The sequence below is a fragment of the Homarus americanus genome, unplaced genomic scaffold (genome assembly GCF_018991925.1).
Source record: "Homarus americanus isolate GMGI-L3 unplaced genomic scaffold, GMGI_Hamer_2.0 scaffold6317, whole genome shotgun sequence".
NCBI classification, from domain to species: Eukaryota; Metazoa; Arthropoda; class Malacostraca; order Decapoda; family Nephropidae; genus Homarus; species Homarus americanus.
In genome coordinates this window covers 8,392,444-8,413,117 of record NW_024730668.1, presented here as the reverse complement: position 1 = coordinate 8,413,117, position 20,674 = coordinate 8,392,444, and positions in this window count along the sequence as shown.

Sequence of the window (20,674 nt, the reverse complement as noted above, 5' to 3'; positions counted from 1 at the left end):
ACATTCAAGGAAGTCAAACTTTCAAATGAATCTGCTGCACACATCCAATTAGGAATTCCCTACAATGAGTGAGAAACAATTGTACATCAGGGTGGCTCTTTCCTATGTCTTTGGTTATGCTGTTCAAAGTATCTGTTGCTGCAATGCCAATGTAAACTTTGCTCAGAGGAACATAGTGCTGCTCTTGCTTAGGAACAATTTTATCAATATCAGTCTCTCTAAGATATGAGTACTGCATGAAATCTGAGCACAATGCTGATATCAGACCAGACACTTCTTTTTTAAGTAAGTGTAACAATAGTATGTCACTTTGAAAGAAAAAGTTGAATGAAACCAGTCTACCAAGGTTAAAGGACATGAATTCAAGGTAAGCTCTGGTAAATTTGTTACTGAGCTTTCTCATTTGTGTTTGTGGGATCCTCAAATGCAGCATTCTGAAAATAAAGCTGAAATGCATCATATTGCTCTAATATCCTGTCAACACAAGCCTTCATTGACAGCCAGCGAGTGGGTCCAGCTCTTAAGATTTGATGCCTATCAATATCTTGAAAGTCCTGGAATTCTTTCAGTGCATCATGCCTCTGTGACGATACATGGAAATGTGAGTAAATATTTCTGCAAAGATCCTCTAATGATTTTGGAAGCTTCAATGATGCATGAGAAGAGCACAAGTTAATCAAGTGACAAGAATATTCTTTTACTGTACTGGCAGTATCCATGGGTAATTGCTCACCAGCAGTTGTGACACCAAATGGTTTTTCCCAAACATTCTGTTGCATGTATCTGCACAGAAGCCAATGACATTTTGCATAGGTAGTGCTACCTTTACTATCTGGCATTTCAATCAAGTCAATTAACACATAACTGGTTTTGTATTCCACCTGATCAAAGTATGTTCCAATTAGTGCTAACTGAGAGTTTGTTTACTGATCAGTGGTCTCATCTATAATGAGGGAAAATTGGTGATCTCTTAGTTTAAGAATTCCACCTTTAATGACAGGAAACCCAAAGACCTGTCGTAGTGTGTTTGTTGCTTTTTGTTTTTCAAGGCATCATCAGCAGGGAATAAGCTCTTAAGGAGAGCAAGCAAGTCTTCACTTAGGCTAATGGGCAAATTATTTTCAGCTGAAAATCAACAGTTTTATTTCCATTTTAGCAACCCTACTTGAAATATTAGGCTGGGGCTTCTCTAGGTTGATACTTCTTTTAATTTCTGTTTGGTGGGTCTTTGTTTCACCATGTCTTATCAATGCAGTTTTAGCACAAGATAATTTTGATTTACATACTTCGCAATATGGGACAGTTTTCCCACTATCTTGGAGCCAGGAGTCCCGAAAACTCTGACCATACCGCTTTCTTTTAGCTCCCTTCTCCTCTCCTGCGAGTTGTATTTAGTGGGACGACTAGTGCAGGTGGCAGGTGCCAGTGCCAGTGCTAGTAGGCCAACTTTGGCAGGGGAGGCATGGAGACTCTCGCCCCTATGGGGCCAAGTGCTCCACGCTTGCGGTCGCCCCCCCCCCCCCAAGTAACGGTCACTTCATGTAGTGTCGGCTGACCAAGTGAGTATATATAACTAATATTACATCAGTGCAACCATAGAAATAGTGGTTATTTCTGCCAAGGATATATAAACAAGTGTTAGGTGTGACAATTTCTTGCTCCCAGGGTATCATTCTGATATGTGGATTGTCGCCCACTGTAAAGGCCTAGGACTTAGGGATAGAAATCCCTTACCAGGCTAATCAGGATCTTAATAAAGGAAAGTCAAGGACCATGGTTTTCCGAGGAATAACAAACAACCGTTTGAGATTGGCATCTCTTTACTATAAAAATATAACACAAAACTCTGACACCACTCAACAAACATCAAATAATTACGGGAGTCAAACAATTAATGGAAGCAAACAATTAAAGGAATCAAACAAATAATGGGAGTCAGCAATTAGTGGATTCAAACAATTAAATGGAGTCAACAATTGATAGAATCGAACAATACAGGGGAGTCAGCAATTAATGGAATCAAACAATTATAGAATCAAACCATGAACAAATATTTCCTACGGCAGTGGCCCTGGGGTAAGGTTCTGGAACACGGTGATGAAAACTCAGGGTAGGGAAGCGTCCATTCACTCCACACTCAGCAACGTCTTGAAAAGGCAGGAGAACACCGGGGCACCGACGGAATGTGATGAACTGATGGTCGTGGTATGCGGTAGTGGTAGATGACCAGAGAGTTGGCAGTTGATAGGTGAAGGTCTGGGAACACAGCCCACGAGTCCAGGACCTATGATGAGATCACAGCCAGAATTTGACGGACAGCAGGGTAGCTAGATACTGACGGTATGGCGGCTGGGTTGAATCTGCCGGTGGCGGAGATAGTCGCTGCCGTTCTCACCTCCGTCCAACCACCCCAAGTGTCGTCTGCACCAGCAAACGAGCGAGTTAGCAGCGGTAACCAGCCGGAGGATCGTTTCCGCCCTTACACCCACAGGGGGGTGGCCTACACACCCACGCGCACACGCATGCCCTTACTACCCGGACACAGCATCCCAGCCTGTCACCTCTTCGCCCTTTCCTCATAAGAACTATTTTTTTCTCCTATATGGGAGCAAAGCAGATGTCGGAGGCGGACGTAACTGTCGCCCAAGGTACAGAACACTATGCCGGGTAAACAGTCATTGTTGCGTTTGTGATAGCCAGTACCAAAATTGCACTAGCTGTGATTGTGCGAGAAACAACCGACCATGTGTGGATTTCAGAAAGGGAAACAATTGTCGGAACCCACGTCGCAGGGAGCCGGCACAGGAGGCCACAGTGGATATCGCCGGGACCCAACCGCCCGATGATATCCTAAATGATAGCAGTGAGTCTACTCAACCCGAAAATGTAGTACTAACAAACGCTGCTCCAATAGTAGCAGATGTCCACGAGGTGAATGAGAGACAGCCTCCACTTTGGAATGGCATGTCGATGGAAAATGCGGACATATGGGTTAAAGAAACTTACTCAGAAATTGTCAGGTGGTCGCCAGCTAACCTGTTTGAACCACCCAAGTGTGCAGCCACCAAAGAAATTTTCGGGAGATGATTCGCCTCATAACTGAGTACACCCAGGACTGCTTCCTTGCCCCTTTAGCTCTTCAAATACTGGCAATAATACCACATCTATTCTGACAGAGGACACACACAAAGACTAAGCACAAAGAAAATGCGGCAGCAATGAAGAGAAGATTGACAATGTGGCAGAATGGGGCCCTTGATGATCTCCTATACAGTGCCGGATTAACCATGAGGCACTTGAGGCACTAGCCTCAGGTCCCCAGACTCTAAGGGGCCCCCAAATCCAAACATTCTCGTAGTTGAAGCGTATAAAACATGAACTTTGTTCAACGATGTCCTAGTAACGTCTCAATTTTTTGTCTCTTATGAACATTAAATGTGTTATTTTGCAGAAGCTTAATATTGATGAAATCATTGTTAAATTTGGGTATATTTTGTTCTTGTTATTTATATATACCTTGAGGGTAGGGGGCCCCAAGTTGATCTGTGCCTCAGGCCCCAATTAAGCTTAATCCAGCCCTGCTCCTATGTGAAGCAAGAACACTGCAGGAGAGACTAAAATTTATAGGAGACCGAAAGCAGAACACCGATGACGTTACAAGAAAGTTTGGAAACAAAATGCGTGTGGGAAAAGTGTCTTTGGCGGCAAGAAAGTTGGCATCCTCGTGCTGCCAACACCTCCATGCTCTGACGGCCTGCCGCCTCATTCCCCTGGATAAGAATCCAGTATGTAGGCCTATTGGGGTGGGGGAAGTGCTGAGGCGGATCATCGGAAAATGCATAATGGAGGTGGTAAAGGATGATGTCAGGGCAGCAGCAGGGAACCTGCAAGTTTGTGCTGGCCACCAGGCTGGAGGCGATGCTGCCATTCACGCCATGAGAACAATATTTGAGCAGCGTGATTGTGAGGCCATTCTCCTGGTGGACGCTTCAAACGCATTCAACATACTTAACCGCAAGGCCGCACTGCACAACATAAAGATCAAGTGTCCAAGCTTTGCAATGTATGTTGAAAACTCCAATAGGAATCCATCAGACCTCTACAGGTATATGGTAAACATCAAGGCTCTAGGTAGGGGCAGCTAAATGCAATTTTTCAAGAGAATCATGCAAATGGTGATACAAGCATCAAATTTGGCATGGTAATTCTCCAATGGGTATTAGTCAAGTCTGCCTGATTGGCCATTTGAAAATCCAAGATGATGGCCATTTTTCAAGATGGCCGCCATATTGACCTTCAAAAGTTGATTTTTCTTATAGAAATTGATGTAGTTGGTCAATCTGAGTGATCTTGGTGTCGCTATGTATGTTTTCAAGCATGCTCAGATGATTTCTTTTAGTTTTAAGTCCATTTTAACATTTTTATCCACACAAAATAACACTATTAGTAAAAAAAAAAATATATAACAAAAAAAGAACTTACTAAAAAAAATACTCACTATTAGCACTGGTTCCTGTGACTGCTCCTGACAGTACTTCTTTGTGCATTTACTGCTGTTCACATATGCAGCTGCAAAGTGCTGTGCAGGAAAGTCCAGAGCGAAAGCATTTGCATCTGTGGCTGCAGTCTTTCTTACAGGAACATTTGGTCAGCTCCTGACAGCATGTCGCAATCGGGGGAAGAGTCGTCCAACGTATCTGCCATGCCTCTCCCTTCTGCATCCATCCCCAGTTGACAGGACTGCTGGTTTCTGGATTGGAGATTGTTGCCTGGCCCCAGATGATACCAGCCTGGTAGGCAGCCCGCTTTGCATGTTCCTTGAGGGCTGCCTGGGTTGGTGGAATGGAGTCATATGGTCTCTGCTTGCGGGAAAAAAGATTTAGTCTTGCCTCATCTATACCAGTTGAAGGTTCCAAGTGTTCCCTGAAAAAGGCAGTGACGGGTAGGGAAACACCGGGTAACACTGAAGTCCATTTATTAACGGATAGGAGAAATACAAGTGGTGACTAGCGTGTGCCATGCACGGCCCACAGAGTCAGACTGAGACTGCCTTGCCATATGGCAGCCTCGGGGCAACGTTGCCACATAACACGTGCAGTGTTGCCACGTAATTACATTTATAAATACTACTCGGCACAGTAGCTTATTTACAAGGTTGCTACTCGGCACAGTAGCATAGATACATAACCTACATCTCCCACCCCCCTTCACGCTCATAGTCTTTGTCTTGAGCGGACTACTTAGTCCTAAGTCGCTCCGAGCGTCGAGGTGCACTGTGGGGCGGATCCTCGTGAGGTGTAGGGGACTCGTCCTCGGTCAGGGGGCCAGTAGCAGGGGGTGGGACTGGCCGGAGGAAGCGGCAGTTCCTCCACCAGACATGGCCGCTCGGCATCCTGACCTTGTAGTCCTGCGACCGGCCGACGCCCATCACATTGCCCACCTTGTCCCAACGTGTCGTCGTCGGGTCCTGGACGCGGACAAGGGCACCAATCTCCAGCGGCTGAAGAGGGCGGGCACAGTCGTCATACCGAGCCTTGGTGTCCTGGGCACGTGTAGCGGCGCGGCGGTCGCAGCTCTCGGCTCTGGTTTGCCAGTCCTTCGCAAAGGCCTTGGCGTATGCAGGAACGCAAGAGTGTAGAGGGTGACCATACAGGATCTGGGCAGGGGAGCGTCCTGTGCGGGTGGGAGTGGACACGGGTTCTGGGCAGCTCTGTGCGGCAGCGCCAGGCGCGTCGCTCGTTGATTCACGCACCCTGCTGGCGGTGTACCGAGCAGCTGAGATCTGCTCGGGAAAGTCTCTGGACACCACCCCTAACTCCTTGCAGTGCTCCGACAACAAGGGTGTAGCGAGAATAGTCTGCACGTCGATCCATCCGTGACATGACCTGTCGCCGTAGGTGATCTCTGCTTGAAAGGAGCCCACAGCGTCCGGCATCTGGGAACCGTCCGCATAGTAGTACTGCAGCTGCGGCGGTGGTCCCAGGTCGCGTTTGGTAAGGCCCAGTTTCTGGAGGTGCTTCAGGCCTATTACCATAGTATCAGCGCCGGTGTCCGGTATCACCTCGATGTGACCCGACACATCACCGTGTGTGACGACGATGCAGATGGTAGGGGAAGGGGTAGCCCTGGGCGTGTGGTCGATTCCACCCTCCTCATGTGACTCAGCTGCTGCTTGGGCCTGCGTGGTCCATCTGAAGGGGGCTGCATGCGAACCACCCCGAGGGAAGTGCGCTGCTTTCCTCCTCGTCTCGGGCTTCTGGGCTTGGGTTGGTGGCAGCACTTGTCGTAGTGTCCATAGCGACGGCAGGCCTGACACTTGCGGCCTCGTGCAAGGCACCTGTCTGTGTTAGACCAGTGGCCCTTACGGTCACATCCACGACACAGTGCATCGGCGGCCGGGCATGTCTTGGGGCCATGCTGCTTTCCACAGCTGCCACAGGAAGCACTAGGCGGAGGCGTGGAAGAACGTGCGGCAGCCTTCACATTGTTGGCCGCCTTCTTACCCTTCTTGTACTGTGAGATAGCTCTCACAGCAGGTGGGGCCCGTAAGGCAGAGGTGGCGGACTTGGTGGCCTCGTATGACCGACATTCAGTCACTACCACCTGGATTGTGGAGGAAGCGTCCAGGGGAATGAGTCGCTGCACCAACTCTTCTTGCCTGACACATGTCAAGATCCCGTGCTTGATCCAGGCTTCCTCACATTCCCGGCTGTGCGCCTTGCAGACGTCGATCTCCTCCAACAAACTCTTCAAACGTACAAAAAAGTCGTCAAAGGATTCATTCTCCGCATGCTTGCAGCTGGTGAAGGCTTGGCGACGCAAGGCCTCGTTATTCCGACCTTTAACATGCTCCTGTAAAAGGTCGAGTACATCTGTCACTGAAGATGGAGAATCGAGAGGCACTTACAACGTGTGCTCCAAAACTCTCTGGGTCTCCAGTGACAAACACATCCGCAGTTGGATGAGCTATTTGTTTGGAGGCATGCTGTCAGGGTCCACCATCGTGGAGTAATCTGTCCACCGCCGCCTCCACTCACGAAAAAGCCTAAACGTGACGTCTGGTGAGAGAGCGGGTGGGGGTTGAACAGATGCCTTGGGAGCTGTTGGAGTAGCAAGTGTACCTGGAGGACGCTGGTGTGGTGGAGGAGGGAGGGTACTGGCGCCTTTTTTGCGTGATACCTGCGAGTAAAGGAGGGTGGGTTAGGGTCGCCAATAGTGCATCAAATCGCGCCTTTTCCTCCTCTTTTCGTATCTCCTCCCTCTGAAATTCCATTTCTCTGCGTCTCTCGTCCCTGTCGTCCATCCACCTCAGAATTGTGGCAATGTCCGTCACTGGAGGTGGAGGATGAGAGTCTGCACCCGGTGGAGGGGAGGTGGAGGGGTGTCGTGTCTCCCATCTTGACGTTGTCCCTTCTTACCGCCCATCTTAGTATGCTTGAACTGCGCTGTTTAGTATATAAAGTGGCGCCTCATCAGCTTGAACCACATAAATATGACATAAACAGCGCAGAAATAACGGATAGAGTCCACTGCTCTGTCCGTGAGTGCGTGCGTGAGTGCGTGTGTGTGTGTGTGTGTGTGTGTGTGTGTGTGTCTCAGAGAGCAGATCATGGTGGCCGCCGCGGAGGCAAGAACGTCAGTGTCTCCCCGGATGTCACACGAGAAGGGTGTTCGCCTGCGCGCTCCGTGGGTATCACAAAAGACAGGCCAATGCTCAACTCTCAGCTCTAGACACACTAATACACTGACACAAACACTGCCACCATCACTAAAACGCACTGTGACGGCGCAACACTACACGTCGCGGCAAAACACAACGCAACACAACACAACACACTAAGAGTCGACGCGCACATCGCCGGCAGTCGCACATCGCCGGCTAACTGTCCATTGTTCACACACTTGTAAGTCCACAGATCCTACTCACTGCACCATGAAGGTTCCAAGTGTTCCCTGAAGAAGGCAGTGATGGGTAGGGAAACACCGGGTAACACTGAAGTCCATTTATTAACGGATAGGAGAAATACAAGTGGTGACTAGCGTGTGCCATGCACGGCCCACAGAGTCAGACTGAGACTTCCTTGCCATATGGCAGCCTCGGGGCAACGTTGCCACATAACACGTGCAGTGTTGCCACATAATTACATATATAAATGCTACTCGGCACAGTAGCTTATTTACAAGGTTGCTACTCGGCACAATAGCATAGATACATAACTTAAACCAGTGGCTGCACTAGATCTGTCGTACATGAGAACAACAAATCTTTCCAGCTTCTGCAGGTCAACATCAGCAACTGTTGTTGGACATTGGCTGATTTTGGTGAATGTTTCTGAAACTTCAGCACAGACATTCCATGTCTGCCATGCAGATTTCTTCCCTTTCCCACGGAAGCCAGACACAACGTTACAGTCAGTGAAAGCATGAAAGTATAGGATCACACTAGCTTTCTTAGGCCCTATCGCAGAAACTGCATATGTTCTGGGTATCAAGTTCTATCTACAGGAGCGAACACAAACACCTGTAGAGTTTTCGTAGGTTCTATTTCCTGGATAACCAGAGATACACAAGTGAGGTGGCACTCCTTACTCTGTCTGGGGGGGTCAACTTGCCTCGAGGCGACATGTGGCAAGTGATACATTAACAGCTCCCATATGTCGCCAGGCACATTAATTAAGCGTGTGGGACATGGTAAATACATTGCCACACGCTGCTAGCTAGGCTGAATAAATAGTGTATATGAATGGAGCACATACATAATATACATACATAATATACATACAGCATACATAATATACATACACCTCCCTCCCCCCTATACGCTCATAGCAAAGTCTTGAGCGGACCTTTTCTTTTGGATCCGTTCTGAGCGTCGAGGGACTTGATCACTGGAAAGGGTATGGGACTCAACACTGGTGGTGGGGTCAGCAGAAGGCATTGTTATGGGGCGGAGAAAACGGCGGTTCCTCCACCACACACGACCACTGGGTAACCGCACCTGGTAGTCCCGTGACCTACCGAGACCCATGACTACGCCCACTGTGTCCCAAAGTAGGGAGGTCGGGTCCTGAACACGGACTTGGATGCCGACACTCAACCTGGGGAGAGAACGGGCGTGGTCGTTGTAGCGGGCGACGACGTCTTGAGCAGGGACACAAGAACAAAGGGGGCGTCCATACAAGACCTGGGCAAGGGAGCGTTCGGTGTAGTTTGGTGTGTTGCCGAGTTCAAGGAGACCCCGGTCGAAGGCCTTGCAGTCAATATTCCCAGAAGGGGCCACCTTAAGGATGAGGTGCTTCAGGGATTTGACAGCAGCCTCAGCGTGATCATTGGACTGCGGGTAATGGGGCGATGACAACACATGCCGGACTCCCCATCGGTCAAGGAACACAGCAAAGTCTCGGCTTGTGAACTGGGGCCCTCCGTCGGTTCGCAGGCACACAGGAATGCCCACGTCACGGAAGTAGTGGCGGAACTTGCTGATGGTGGTGGCAGACGTCGTGTCATTACTGCACTTGATGACAACCGGCCAACCAGAGAGACGGTCGACGATAACAAGAAAGGACTTTCCTGACACACAGAAAAAGTCGGCCGACACAGACTCAAAGGGGCGGGTGGGGTTGTCGTCACTCATGAAGGGTTCTTGCTGCTGGCTGGGTTGTAATACTTGGCAGGGCTCACACGCACGGACAACATTGGAGATGTCGGAGTCGATGCCGGGCCAGAACACAGTCTGTCGTGCACGTCGTTTGGTGGCCTCAGCTCCATGGTGACTGTCGTGAAGGCGAGCCAAGACGTGGGGACGTGAGGCAGCAGGGACAACTACACGTGCTCCGTACAGAACAAGGTCCCGTCGCAGTAGAGTTCATCACGGAGTTTCCAATACAGGAGCAGGGTGTTGTGAAGGTTGTTGCGGTTGCTAGGGAATCCATTCCTCACACACTCGACGAGTCGGACGTAGGAAGGGTCATCTCGGGCCGCTGTTCGAAGGTCCTCCATTGCCTTGTCGTCATCTGGTGACAGGTCCGAACGAAGGGATTGGACGGCGTGTAGAGTGACCATTGTCCTGACGGAAAGAGCGAGGTCGGCGTCGAGCACATGGTCTTCTGGAGTAGGGCGGCTGACAGGAGAGCGGGATAAGGCATCAGGGATGCAGAGCTCCTTACCGGCAAGCCACACTGCTGTGAAGAGGTACGCCAAGAGCTTCTCTTTCAAACGCTGGAGGCGAGGGTTCTCAACGGCATCCAGCGTGTAGTGATTGAGGATCGGGACAAGCGGGCGATGGTCGGTCACTAGGTGAAAGTGTTGCAGGCCTATGAGGTAAAACCTGCACTTGGACTTCGCCCAAACTACAGCCAACAGCTCCAACTCAATAGTGGCGGAGCGCGTCTCGGTGTCAGAGAGGAAACGCGAGCCGCACTGGACGAGCAGGAACTGCCCTCCACCGTGATCCTGCAATAGGGCGTATCCCACGCCGTACAAGCATGAGGCATCTGTCTGCAGAACCGTCGGCAAGGCTGGGTCAAACGTGGCGAGGACAGGTGGACTAGACAGGGCCTGTTTCACTTGCTGGAAGGCCTTGTCGTGGTCGGGGGTCCACAGGAATGTCCTCTTGGGGCTAATCAGGGGGCGAAGTGGTTGGGCAGCTGTGGAGATGTCCGGCGAAAACTCTGCTAACTGGTTGACGAGACCGATGAAGGACTTCAAGTCGGTGAGGTTAGCAGGGGTGGGAAAATCCGTGATGGCGCGGACCTTTTCCGGGTCAGCTGCGATACCATTCCCTCAGAGGGTGTACCCACAAAAGTCCACTGAAGAGCTGGCCAGAACAAACTTGTCGGCATTTAGGGTGATGCCGTGCTTCCGGCACCTGTTGAGTACCTCGTAGATACGGCAGAGGTGATCCATGTAATCCTCATCGTACACGAGTATGTCGTCGACCACTTTCATGCAGTTTGCCAGACCTTGTAGAGCCATATCACCTCGAAGGCAGAAAGCGTCTCCTGTAGCGGCGAATCCCATGGGGCCACAGCAATAACTGTAACGTCCATGCGGGGTGATGAAAGTTGCAAGTGGTCGGTCTTCTTCGGCAAGCTCTATCTGCCAGTATCCACACAGGGCGTCCATCGTCGTGAAGAAGCGCGCCTTCGGGTTCACACTGCGTATAGCTGCAAAGGGCGTGGGAGAGGGGTACGTAGGACGAGACACCTGGCTGTTGAGCTTGGAGAGGTCAGTGGTGATCCGAACACCACCTTTGGGTTTTGCGACGACTACCATAGGGTGACACCATGGAGACGGGTCATCACCGGCTGGTGAAATAATTTTTTGGGTGACCATGGAGTCCAGCTCGTTTTTGACCGCCTCGCGGAAGGCCAGGGAAACCAGTCGAGGGGGGTAGATAGCGAAGGGCTTCACGTCGTCCTTCAGGTGGATCCTCATCGGGGGGCCTACCATCTTATTGAGAGGCTTGGATTCCAGAGCGGACTTGGTCACCAGAATGTCGCTGAATTCCTTCAGGAAGTACTTCCGAGCATCCAAAGGAGAGGTGTCACCGGCAAGAGGTAGGGGTAGGGCGGCAGCAGGGTAGTTGCTGCTCCCTTCGTGCACCTTGTTGGCGTGTTTTACCTCGAGAATAGGTTTGGGGAAGCCCTGGGAGATGATGGCCAACTCTTGACAATGTCTGTAGGACAGCAAAGGAGTCGGGACACCGTTATGTACATCAATCCAGGCTTGACACGACCTGTTGCCAAAGGTGACTTGTGCTTGGAGTGAGCCTAGGGCTGGGGTCATCTGTGAACCATCTGCCGTGAAGTGGAGATCCTTGGGTGGCGGTCCTAGATCACTTGGAGAGAGCCCCAAGCATTGCAAATGCTGGGGACCGATGACTGTAGTATCAGCGCCGGTGTCGGGCAACATCTGAAGACGGGATGACACACTGCCGTAGGTCACGATGCCGCTGATATGCTGGGGGACTTTGGTCCTGGGACGCGAGGGGGAGCACACATTCCTAATATGGCTCGAGCGTTGTCCAGGGTCGTCATGCGTCATGCTGATTGGAAGACTGTGGGCGGCCCTCACTAGTGGAAGGGCGCTGCTGCTTCCGCCGACGCTGTCCCTTGGGTTTGTTGGTAGGGCAACACTTGTCGTAGTGGCCCAGACGACTACACACACTGCACTGGACGCGTTTAGCTGGGCACCGTACTGTGAGTGACCAGTGGCCCTTACGGTCACAACTGTTGCAGGTAGACTCAGCAGCTGGACACACCTGTGTTCTGTGCTGCTTACCACAGTTGTTACAAAAGGAACAGGGCGTGGGCGTAGTGGGCGAAGGCGTTAGAGTAGACTTCTTGTCCTTCTTGTACAGGGACACAGCGCGTACAGCTGTAGGGGGAGCTCGGATGGCAGAGGTGGCACACCTGGCAGCCTCATAGGAGCGATATATCGTCAACACATCCTTAAGAGAAGAGGAAGAGTCGAGGGAGGTGAGGCGTTGGACAAGTTCCTCGTCCATAACACCAATCAGGATCACCTGCTTCAACTGGGTCTCCTCGCACTGCTGGTGGTGGCCTAGACATATATCTACCTCTTCCGAGGCTCTCTTGAGTCGTACATAAAAGGCATCAAAAGTCTCGCCCTCCATCTGTCTGCAGCTAAACAATTCCCTCCTGCATAGAGCTTCATTCCGCTGCCCTTTGATGTGCCGTTGTAGAATGTCCAGTACCTCCTCTACAGATAACGAAGAGGTCGGAGGTACCTGCAACGTATGTTCCAAGACACGCTGAGTTTCCAAGGACAGGCACATACGCAGCTGAATAAGTTGTTTAGGCTGTGACAAACTCTGGAGATCCACCATTGTAGCATAATCAGTCCACCGTCGCCGCCATTCACGAAAAGTCTGGAAATACACACCAGGCTTCAAGATGGGCGATGTTTGAGCAGCCGCTTTAGGTGGGGCTGGGGGGCGTGAAGGAAGCATTGATGAGGTATCTGAACCAGTCGATACCGAGACAGTGTTAGAGCCAGGGGCTTGGTTAACAATGAGGCGAGATATCAAAGCTTCAAACCGTGCACTGTCTTCCAATCTCCGTTGGTGGTCCCTCTCTGCCTCAGCTTGCCTTCTTTCTTCATTCTCCACACGTCTTTTAGCAAAGTCCTCGCGCCTTTCATCCCTCATGAACTTCATTAAAGCAATTATCTCTGAAGACAATGCTGGAGATCCAGGTGAAGGGCTGCGCGATGTGGTGGGAGCTGGAGCGTCCTGTTCAGCCTGGTCATCCATCTCTGCCGAGCTGTCATCCGACTGACTCATCCGGGCGTTGGCTCCACGACTGCGTAAAGCACGAGACATAATAACTTAATCTGTGTACTGTCTTAAATCAGTGTTGACCGGTCAGCCCGTCGTATCAACAAGAGCTGAGACAAAAAATTAATTAAATGCACAGATAAGTAGATTATATATATATAAAATACATATAAAGGAATGGCCACAGTCAGTGTGTCCGTACGTGTGTGTGTGTGTGTGTGCGCGTCTCGGGCAGTGGTCTTGCTGTGAGGGAGAGGAGGCGATCACAGTCAGTCACCCTCTAGAGACGGTCAGAGGAGGGTGTAATGAACTCTACTCCTCACACATGCCCTGAACATGCCTTACACCTTGGGAATCCTTTAGAACAAGGTCACACAGTTATGGCACTATACACTTCACAGAAAATCACTGTTACTGACACTGCTCAAAATTGCTATAAATTCTTTGAAGAGACGGCCATTAGCGGTGGTTGACACAGAGCAGGGGTCCATAAGCCGGTCTTGCCACAAACTTTACACTTCACTTGTATAATGGTCCAGTATAATGACACACTGCGCCATGCATGTGTTCTGGGTATCAAGTTCTATCTACAGGAGTGAACACAAACACCTGTAGAGTTTTCGTAGGTTCTATTTCCTGGATAAACTGAGATACACAAGTGAGGTGGTGCTCCTTACTCTGTCTGGGGGGTCAACTAGCCTCTAGGCGACATGTGGCAAGTGATACATTAACAGCTCCCATATGTTGCCAGGCACATTAATTAAGCGTGTGGGACATGGTAAATACATTGCTACACGCTGCTAGCTAGGCTGAATAAATAGTGTATATAAATGGAGCACATACATAATATACATACATAATATACATACAGAATACATAATATACATACAAAAACTACATCATGAACTGGAATCCATCGATGACTGGCTCCTTGGCCAAAGGCAATCCACATGTTATCAAGACCAAGCTCCTGTAGTGATGGCAGTACAGATACTTCTATGACAACCACGTCAGTGTCATTGGCTTTAATAATGAGGGACTTGCTACCTTCCATTGCTGCATCCCTAGCATGCACAAATATTCGTGTGTCTGCTTCCTCACGACAGCCTGGAGCCACAGATTCTAGGGACTTCTCTGTGTTGCTAATGGCATCTTCTCCTTTTGTCACAACCACCGTGCTTGTCGTCTGTGCTTCACACATTTTCTCCGAGAGAAAATGGAATAGTTCTGTCTTGTTTTTGTCATCTCGCAGAAAGCTTCTCCAGTTTTTGGGAGTCTTACTGGTTCCTGTAACTCTTCTTCTGATCCCCTGCCCTCGTTTCGACCTGGCTTCAGACTTCAGACTTGACTTTTTGTACACATCAAACACTACATCCACCCTATTGTATTTGGCACCATAGAATTCCACTTTGGGCAGGATGTCTTCTCTGGCATAGGCATCAAAGTCTTTGAGGTACGTGGAGGCAGGGCATTGATCAGTGCTGAGCCATCTATGATGACAGCATCTCCATGTGGGTCTCTCTCTGTAGCATTCACTTGTGCTTGAAGAATTTCAGCCAGCTGTGACTTCTGACATGTATGAAGCTTGCCATTGTCACTGAGGGAGGCAGGAGCTGACTGGTTCTCATGCTTGAAGAATTCTTGCAAGTCATACTGTCTGTTCTGACTGGAGTTGAAGAGTCGCGAGAACAGCCGACAGTCATCTTTCAGTACCTTCTCTTTGGAACTGCTAACAATGTGGTCATGTTTGAAGGAGGTTCTGTTTTTCTTGATTGGATGGTACAACAGACATTTACCTTCATTCTTTAGTCCTTCTAAGAATGACTGGAATTGCTCTTTTCCTCTGTCATGGTGTGTACCAACCATTTTAGCAATAGCTGGATCTACAATGTTCTTTGTGTCTAACACCAGAAGGTCAGATGACTCTTCTTGGAAAGGGATGCCCATCTCCCGCAGCGCCTTGGAATGTGCTTCCACCTTCTCAAAGAAAGATTTCTGTGCACGCAGGGTCTGCTCATGATGTCGGCTGCTGGTGGTGGTTCCATCTTTTGCACCTGACGCAGCTTCATATCCAGCAACAAGACGATTCACGTCAGGTCCAGCCACCATCCACCTACGAAGTGCTGCTGGGTCCTCAGTCAACCCAATTGCTCCTCCGTCGCCTTTAATCACTGCATTGTTTTGTTCATGGGCTTGATCAATAGCAGAGAACTCTCTTCCTGACTTGTGGACAACAAAGTTCTCCTTGTTCGGATGAAGCTCTTGTGCTTCTTCTTGCTCATGAGCATTTCAATGTGTTCTTTTTCGGTTGTACATGTGTGCCAGGCAGCGAGGGTGATACTTCAGTTCTTGTGCTCCAACATACCCTGCACTTAGTTTGACAAGGAGTTTTCCATCGCTAAGTGTCTTCGCACAATCATTCAATCTTTTATTAAGCTTCATTGTCATTGCCTGTCTTATTTCATCTCCCGAAGCTTCTTCCTCACATAGAAAGCATTTTGTTGCTTTTGGGTCTCTGACCACTCGTGGTATCTTGCCACTGCTGCTCTCCTCTGTAGCAACTGCAGAGGTTCGCCTTTTCTGAGCTCTATTTAACTTTGTGTTGTTGAACAGAAGTTTGCAACTCTCATGATGCTGTGCTTTGTTTCTCCTCAAGGTCTCCTCTATCCCATCATCTTCAACAAGTCTTGCAGGGTCAAGCTTGATTGGCAGTGCATTGATTGAATGAAATAGAGGAATATTCCTTGCCAAGCTCTTGTAACCGTCATCTCCTTTTTTGGCAGGATTTGCATGTGGAGTTAAGATCTTCCTTCTTATCCTGTTGACAAAGACAACACTTTGCCCGGTCAGTGAGGAATGATTTGTTGGTAGATTTTGTGTTCATAGCTATTTTTGATCTTCAGGGCCGAGGGTTTATCCTTTGACCACCCCGATGAGCACTTTCTTGTATGGGATACAACTAGATTCATGCCTTTTGCCCTACACCTAGTCCGATCGTCCATCTATTGTCATTAGTCCCGTGCGATCTGTACACCATCCAGATAACTAAAACCCCGTTATCCTTGGCTCGGCTCTCCCGCGCTGGCACATCCTGTCAATTCATGTGCGGCTGCTTAACTGATTTGGGGTTGGTTAAGCAGCATTTGGGACACTAAGTTATTGCAGTATGACATGCTTTTTTTTAGCTGACACTGAACCCCATGCTGGGTTGCACTGCAGTGATGTCACCAGTGTGCCCTGGTCGTGCCCGACAATCACTCCCTCATATGCAGAGACCCTCTGCATGCTACCCTCACCTAGTTGGAAAAAACATAAAACCAGTACATAAAACCAGTCATAAATAAGACAAATATATATCTGAGAGTATCAGAAATAGAAAAAAAATCATCTGAGCATGCTTGAAAACATACATATCGACACTAAGATCATTTAGATTTACCAACAAGATCAATTCTATATAAAAAAAAATCATCTCTCGAAGGTCAATTTGGCAGCCATCTTGAAAAATAGCCGCCATCGTGGATTTCCAAATGGCCAATCAGGCAAATTTGACAAGTAGTTCCTAGGGTATGATCATGCCAAATTTCATGCTTGTATCGCCATTTGCACGATTTTTCCATTATCCGCTCTACTAAAGAGGTGATACCATCATACAGTCAACCGAGGGAACAACGCAGGGGGACCCTGTTGCAATGGCAATGTACGCAATAGGCCTATCCGTGCTCCAACACACAATATAATTTTAAACAACTGAGGTCAAGCAAGTGGCGTACGCTGATGACCTTACAGGAGCAGGAAAAGTGGAGGACATCAAGAAGTGGTGGGACCTGGTAACATCACGAGGTCCACAAATAGGGAACCACCCAAACGCCAGCAAGTCCTTCCTCATTATGAAGCCAGAACATTATGAACGGGCAATGGAGGTGTTCAGTGGAAGTGAGGTCAAAATAACAAAGGATGGCCAGACACACCTAGGTGCAGTAAGCAGCACGAGGACTTCAAGACCAAGTACATAACGGGAAAGGTGAATGAATGTGTTAGGGAAATCCAAGCTCTGTCCGAGATTGCAAATACAGAGCCACATGCGGCTTTTGCAACATTCACCCATGGAGTCAAGCATCGCTGGAACTACCTGATGTGCACTATCCCTGATATCAGACCCCTCCTCCACCCTCTGGAAGAAGCTATCAGCGTTAATTTCATTCCCAAATTAGTGAAACACCCTCTCTTAACCCCAGCAGAAAGATCACTCTTTGCACTACCACCGAGACTGGGAAGAATGGGATTGACCAATCCAGAAGAGATTGCTGCCACCAAACACCAAAACTCAGTTAAGCTCTCGGCAGCCCTCACGGACCACATAATAGCTCAGAATGCAACAAGGGAGGTGGATACCAGTGAAGTAAACAAGATTAGAAGGTCCATTACGACAGGACGACAGCACGGCCAAGGTGATAAGTTGCGGCAACTGTTGCTGCAAGTACCAGAGAATTTAAAAAAAAAGTAGCTATAGCGCAGGAGGTGGGCGCCTCGAACTGGTTAACTACGTTACCGATAAGGGCAAATGGTTTCAGTCTCAATAAACAAGAATTTGCAGATGCCAATGCTATAAGGTAAGGCAGGCCAGTAGAAGGTTTGCCCTCCCAATGCGTGTGTGTGTCTCTTCCTATGACGTCGATCACGCCATGGTGTGCAAAAGGGGGGCTTCATATGCATGAGGCATGTCGAAGTAAGGGATCTCACAGCAAATATGCTGAAGGAAATCTGTCGTGATGTCAGGGTAGAACCGACCCTCCTCCCATTGGACGGTGAGATTTTCCAACATAGGACTTCAAACACATTCAACGTGGGGTCAGCAAGCCTTCTTCCACATCAGAATTTTTGATCCCATGGCCGCATGCCACCGTAACTTCGCTCTCGATGCTGAACACAGGAGGAACGAGAACGACAAGATAAGGGCATATGGGGAGAGAATTCAGAACGTTGATCAAGGCAGATTCAGTCCTCCAGTGTTCACAACCTCTGGTGGGATGGGGCCAAGTGCAAGATGCTTCTACGCCAGACTCACGGAGATGACATCCGAACAGAAAAAGCAGCCCAGAAGTTATATTACAGCCTGGATGAGATGTCGACTGTCCTTCTCTCTCTTTCGGTCGGCTTTGCTCTGCCTCAGGGGAACAAGAGCATCGGCCCTAAAGCCGAAAACAGTTGCAGATATTGATTATGAGGCTACAGTCACTGAATGCCGCATAGATCTGCGGCTCAGCTAACTCAACACAGCTAGGATAGCTACTTATGTATTAGGAAATTTAATATTAAGGTAATAAAATGGTGGCGAAGGTATGGCTATTGGAGGAGGCTGGAGGCCAATATATATATATATGAACAAAAAATGTAGATGATGAAGCTGCTGCTAATTTGCGTAAGAAATTTCTTGAGGAAATAAGTAGAGAGGTCAAAGTCAGATTTGCCCCCGAGGGGGCTAGTTTATGAGAGGTCAAAGTGTGAGATAATTACTGCCATTGGGAATACAAATTAATTGAAACTCTTCATACCTATTCTTCTTTTCATTGCACCTTATACCAAAAGTACTTATGCATATGTATGTATATCTAGAACACAAGAAAAATATGATGGCACCATGGTGTAAAGGTAGGGGTAAGTACTGCTAGTTACTGTGGCTGGAAGCATTTGGCATCATTTTCTTAAGTCATTTCGTCGTCAGTATTGAGCATTATTTTATTCATATATTTGCCTGTACATAAGATATGTAAAATATATATGTATATACTGTATACAATATTAAAAAATCTAAGGAATTTTCATGGAATCTCAGGAATTTTTTAAGCTCATCTGAGAAATTTTAAATATTGAGGGTGGAAGCACTTGCCGCCGCAGAGGTGCCTAGCTAGGTAGTCTGGGACGAGCAATAGTCCACTAAGCACAAAAATTGTGTTACTAATAATATTACTCATAATAAAATACTGAAAAACAAGCCAAATTATCACAATCTATTATCACAAACTTACAGCAAATTTGCCGAAGACGTAGATAATGGCTTACATTGGATTAAAGGCAGAGGGAAGCTCACAACGTCTCACTGTACCTCCTTCCCCAGCATATGTAACCCACACCAGATACATGTCTTACATTATTTAAAGACTGTATTTCCTTTAAGAAACATTTGTTTATTATCTAAATGAAAAATGACCCTAGAAAGAATAAAGAAATGTTAACAGAAAGTTCAGCCGCCAGTCAGCCATTTGCAATGATGCCAAAACAATAGCGATGGTGCTACACCCTGGTGGCCAATCGCGGCAACACAAAACATCGCAGCCAAAAATACGAGTTTCAAATCCTGTAGAGTTGGGTTAGTATAGTGTTACTATCTATGATTAACTAGTTGATTCCAGTATATATTGTATTTACATGCACAAAATCATATGTTTTCCCCTACAAAACCACTTTAAATCACTTTTAATGATTGTATGACGAAACTTACTAAAAAAAAAAAATCCACAAAATATTGTAGTGGACGTCTCCCCTACAACTGCGTATCCACATTCCAATGCAACAGTATCCTAGCAACCAAACGAGCGGCCCAGGGGGGGAGGCGTCACCAGCTGCTACCGTGTCCTAGCAACACGGGGGGGGGGGTCGAGAAACCGGCGAGTTCCCACGGGTTTACTTCCGGCTGCTGTGTATATAAGCTCTGTCTCTCCATTAAGATTCATTCTACTCTACGTTCCTGAACACGCAACACCTCCTCCAAGCAAGCTCCTCGCTGTCCAGCTCTCATTCAAACTGGAGGCCAGCAACAGGCAACATCTCCTCTAACGAAACTCCTGCACATCTACCTCCTTCAGCACGCTACTCACCGAACGTGTCTACTGAGCAGCTCCTCACCACACGGCATCTCCAGCACCAGACTGTCTTTCATATAACTTATATTATATAAGAAAACCACCACCTTAGAGTTTCCATCCATCCTGAGTGCTAGACAACATAATATCACGTAACCCTACAAATGGTGACCCCCGGAAAAACGCACTCACACAGGATGGAGGAAGGACGGATCTCTCTACCGACTTTCAACCACAACGTCGAGGACGGGTTAGATCATGTGGAAGCAGCCCTCGTCGGCTCACAAGCGAATGACGAGCAAAAGTATGGCGCCCTGCTCTGTGCCTTGCCCACGGAAGTCGCCACGCAGGTCTCACAGACCATTTCCAACCCTCCAGATGACAACAAATTCGCTACCCTGCGGGATGCCTTGAAGACGCGTTATCAACAGACCAGCCCCAATCTTCTGCAAGACCTATCCTCTATCTCCCTCGGGAACTCAACCCCGGGACGTCTCTGGGAGGAGATTGT